The following is a 4,723-nucleotide window of genomic DNA, read 5'->3' on the forward strand; positions in this document are numbered from 1 at the left end:
AGCGGGGAAGTGACCCACCAGCTCTCCAATAGGGACCTCCTACCTTACTCTTAAAGGCAAGTTCAGAATGCCAGGGAGGCCTGGGACTGGGCTTTTTCCCAGGTAATCGCCTTGGCAATGTGCTGAGCTGTAAGGACTTGGGAGGTTTCAAAGTCCCGGGCATCAGTTGAGCCTTTGTTTCCCAGGACAGAGCCCGCGGTTGACTCTCTGGCAGATGACTGATGGCAAGACGACTTTGGAGTCTGGTGAACAAGGTCGGAGCTGTAGAATGTGAGATGCCGCCTCCGGGAGGGGCCCTGTGCTGGGGGAGGGGGACCCTGAGTGTCCGGCTCACAGAGCTGCAGAGTCAAAGATGAGAGCAGTGGCTCTCCTTGAGCAAGAGCTGTGGCCTGGCTGGTGTCGCTCATGCACCAGGAGGTCGCTGGTTTGATTCCGGTCCGGGCACATGCCCAGGTTGTGGCTTCATCCCCAGTAGGGGATGCCCCCGCCCCAGGCCTTCACCACCCTATTGCCTGTGTCGGCGAGAACACAGGGGCTGAGAAACATTTGCTTTTGCAGCTTGGGCTGGCCGTAATGGCTCCCGCGAAGAAGGGTGGTGAGAAGAAGGGCCGTCCTGCCATCCACGGGGTGGCGGCCAGAGAACACATCGCCAGCATCACAAGTGCATCCATGGGGTGGGTTTCAAGAAGCGTGTCCCTTGGGCTCCCAAGGAGATGCGGAAATTTGCCATGAAGGAGATGGGAACACCAGATGTCCTCACTGACACCGGCTGAGCAAAACTGCCTGGGCCAAAGCAGTAAGGCAGGTCCCATGTGGTACCCAGGTACAGTTGTCCGGAAAACCTAACAAGGATGAAGATGCACCAAACAAGCTCTATACATGGCTCACCTATGTACCTGTCACCACTTTCGAAAGTCTACAAACAGTTCATGTGGGTGAGAACTAGCTGCTGACTGTCAAGTAAAGTTATAAAACTGCAAAAATAAAAATAAAACAGCCAAGATTCAAATTTATGGAGAGAGAAAGTAGACTGCAGTGGCTTGGAGCGGGGGCTGGGGGGGGGGCGAGAAAAGGGGGTAGTGGATGGAGATTAACTGTAAGCTGGCACAGGAGATCTCACTGGAGGATGAAAAGGTTGTAAAACTGATTTATGGTGACAGCCGCACAACTCTGTAAATTCACTCTAAAGCACTGAATTGTACACTTGAGTTGTAGGATATATTTATAAAATGCACCTCATCAATGCTGTTAACAAAAAGCTAAGATTAGTCCTAGCCGGTTTTGCTCAGTGGGTAGAGCATTGGCCTGCAGACTGAAGAGTCCTGAGTTCAATTCCTGGTCAAAGGCACACGCCCCGGTTGTGGGCTTGATCCCCAGTGGGGGGCATGCAGGAGGCAGCCAATCAATGATTCTCTCTCATCACTGATATTTCTCTTTATCCCTCTCCCTTCCTCTCTGAAATCAATAAAAATATATATATTTTTTAAAAAGCCAAGATTATAAAGTCCTCATTTTCTCAGAAGACTCTGTTTTAGCAGTCATACTTGGAAATAATTAGTATTAGCTTATTTCCTTCATAATGTGTCCTTTGTAATTACTGATTTGGAAAATAAGAGAAAGATCCTCTTTCCTCTAACAGAAACCATTAGCCACATGGTTACTACTGCTTCCTTTTGTTCTCCTCACTGTGAGACCACAGGTTGGCAACCATGAGACTGGTCCGCATTGGAAGTCATACATGTAACAGTGGCATGGGGGTGGCATGTTATGCACTCAGGCAAATGACAGGGTTAGAGACCTGGAGACGACTAACTACCCTCCCTTCCAAGGGTGAGTCCCTCAATAAAGCCAGGAATTGGCGTTTTTTATTTCCGCCTGGGGCTACTGAGTCCAGTGGACCTGGCTGGGCAGCAGAAACCTTCCTGCTTGGGAGGGCCCCCGCCCCCACCCCCGGTCCCCAGTCTGGCTGGACAGACCCGGGCCTTTCAGAAGACGGCGCTGTGGCTCCCCGTGGCATCAGCGACACGTGGGAGGGCTGCGTCACTAATTCTTCCCTACAAAGGCCTTATTCTAAGAAAGGGCAGGGCCTGCAGATGTGGCGTTTCCCCTTGGTGTTCTGTGCTGGCTGATGCTACTCCAGTCCTTACACCTGGGAAGTTGAGACAGCAGCTCTTCGTTGCTATGGTTTAGAGGAAGTGATGTTTTTGGTCTGGTGACACTGGCTCTAGTTGGCACCTGGGTACACACAGCCAGTTTACATGTTGTATGTGGGATGGGACTTAGCAAGGGTGTGCATCACCCCCACATTGTGTCCAGAACCAACTGTGGCCATGAGAGAGAGAGAAGACGCCTCGGACGTGCTGGGGGCCCTCTGGACCAGCTGCCCTTTCTTGGCACCTGCAGGAGCAGGGGAGGGTCTGAGGCAGGTCATTCATTCGGGAGACAGTGTCAGCACGGGCAGAGGAGCGGGGAGTGAGACAGCCCATGAATGAGCAGGTGACGAGTGGGGCAAGGAAGCAGTGAGGAAGGAGCTAGGATTCGATGAGGAACAGATCCTCAAACTTGAGGGAGCGTCAGAACCTCCCGGAGACCCCCTCAGAGTTTCTGGTTCAGTAGCTCCTAAGTGGGTGGAGCCTGGGAATGTGCATTGCCATCAAGGCCCCAGGTGACAGCAGAAATAACAGCAAAGCCCTGGCCGGGTAGCTCAGTTGGTCAGAGCCTCGTCCCCATATGCCTAGGTTGTGGGTTTGATCCCAGTCAGGGCACATACAAGAAACAACCAATGAGTGCATAAATAAGTGGAACAACAAATCGATGTTTCTCTCTCTCTCTCTAAAATCAATCAATAAAAAAATATTTTAAAGTAACAGCCAAGAGCATGCCTAGAGTGGTCAGAGTCGGAACAGTTACCCACCAATTCCTGCCTCTCGCTGGCTGAAGGCTGTTCCTGGGGTGGTGAACTTCCTGGCATCCTGTGTACCAGCCTCACAAGGCCCCAGAGAAAGCCCTCAGGCTGAGTGTAACAGGCTCCTTGAAAGGAGTCATGGGCGTGTGGGAACAGAGTGCCGGGCGCCAGAGGTCCAGCCACACCACCTACAGGAAGTGTCTGGAGATGAAATCACACTCCCCTGAGTTCAATGAAAGAGCCCTACACCATCTCGCACAAAGAGAGTCAGTGCCCAGCTGCTCTGGCACTCACCGCTGTGTGACCTCCAACAAGTCTCTCACCCTCTCTGGGCCCCCAGCTGGAAGATCCCTAAGGCCCATCTATCTCAAAAAGTCCCCAGTTCTCTGACAGCTAGATCCAAGTTACCAAGCTCAACCACCGCCTGTGAAACGTTCAGTCCTGAGCCGAGCTGCAAGGAAGCTCCAACATTCACCTTGTTGCCCCTGCCCAGCCCTTCCCCCAGACTCGACCAGACTGCCAGGCAGTGACTCCCTAGGGTGGCCTCCGGGTGGGCCCTCAGGCCCCCGGCCCCAGGCTCCCCGCCATCCTGGGTGGCTATATCAGCATTGATGAGGGACTTAGTCTCAATCAAAGATTATAAGACTATGCATTTTCTTCTAATGGGTTATGCAGCTTTGCATTTGGGCTAGGATGATGTGTTATAGCTGACTCCAATGTTGCCCCACCTCCCGCCCTTTCCCTGGGCAGCCTGGCCATCAGCACTGCCTGGTGGTTGGCCTTTCTGGGCACCTGGGTGTGAAGGCAAGCCTGAGCTTTCCAGTGGAAGGGGAGCTCGAGGCTCCTGCAGCTGGTGCAGAGGAAGCACCTGGGACTCAGGTACGTTTACCTTGGCCTGCACCCCATGGCTCTGAGAGCAGAATTCCTATTACAGTCGCCCCCTGCGGCAGGTCAGGGCTTTGCACCCTCTATCAGTCAGGCTGTCTCTAGGGGCCGGGCCGCCTGGGAAGGCAGTATTCAGACCTCCTGGGCGAAGTGGGCTCGGAGGGCAATTCTCAGAAAAGGGGGGCTGCTGTGAGCCTCCTCACCCCTCACAGCAGCCGGTGGAGGGGTGAACCACGGCCCTCAATGCTTGGGGAATGCAAACATCAGTTCTCTCAGGTCTCCACACGGAAAAGAGTCGCTGAGAACAGAGGAGAGACTCGGGTTTCTGTCAAGCCCTCCCATTCAACTGGTGCCATTGAGCACCTGCTACCGCCTGACACTGAGTCTTACCCATCAGAGATGAGGACACGCAGCAAAGAAGGCACTGCAGCCGCCCGCCCTGCCCCGCCCCGCTCCCTCTTTCCTTCTCTAGAGGTTTGGGCTAAGAATAGAAATTGAGAAGGTGCTGGTTCCCATGTGGCAAATTTTTCTTCACTGATGGTATGTAATTGCATTTCATTTCCATTCAATAGTCTTCAGAATAAATCTTAAGATATGCAAAATGAGAAATCAAGATGTAATTGTGAGACCTTAGAGTATCTTGGAAAATATATGTCTAATCCTCTCCCCTCTGGGTACCACTTTGAAGTTGGGTAAATTTTCTTGATTCTTAAAAAAGATAAATTAGAGAAAGAATGTATTCGGGAGTCTCAAAACTATCAAAATATTTACCTTCAAACTTAAAATGTTTCAGGAGTTCACCATCCCATACATATTTATTCCTAAGGTACTGTCATATCCCAGAACATGAAAGAAAGAGAAAGAAAGAAAGAAAGAAAGAAAGAAAGAAAGAAAGAAAGAAAGAAAGAAAGAAAGAAAGAAAGAAAGAAAGAA

The 4,723-nt window shown here is 51.5% G+C and overlaps 1 pseudogene; it reads left to right on the forward strand.

Annotated features, from left to right (window-relative positions):
- Nucleotides 1-573: 573 nt before the first annotated feature.
- LOC107184198 lies at nt 574-946 on the forward strand (annotated as a pseudogene).
- The last annotated feature ends 3,777 nt before the right edge of the window (nt 947-4,723 follow it).

Source organism: Myotis davidii, unplaced genomic scaffold (assembly GCF_000327345.1).
Source record: "Myotis davidii unplaced genomic scaffold, ASM32734v1 scaffold663, whole genome shotgun sequence".
Classification (NCBI taxonomy): Eukaryota; Metazoa; Chordata; class Mammalia; order Chiroptera; family Vespertilionidae; genus Myotis; species Myotis davidii.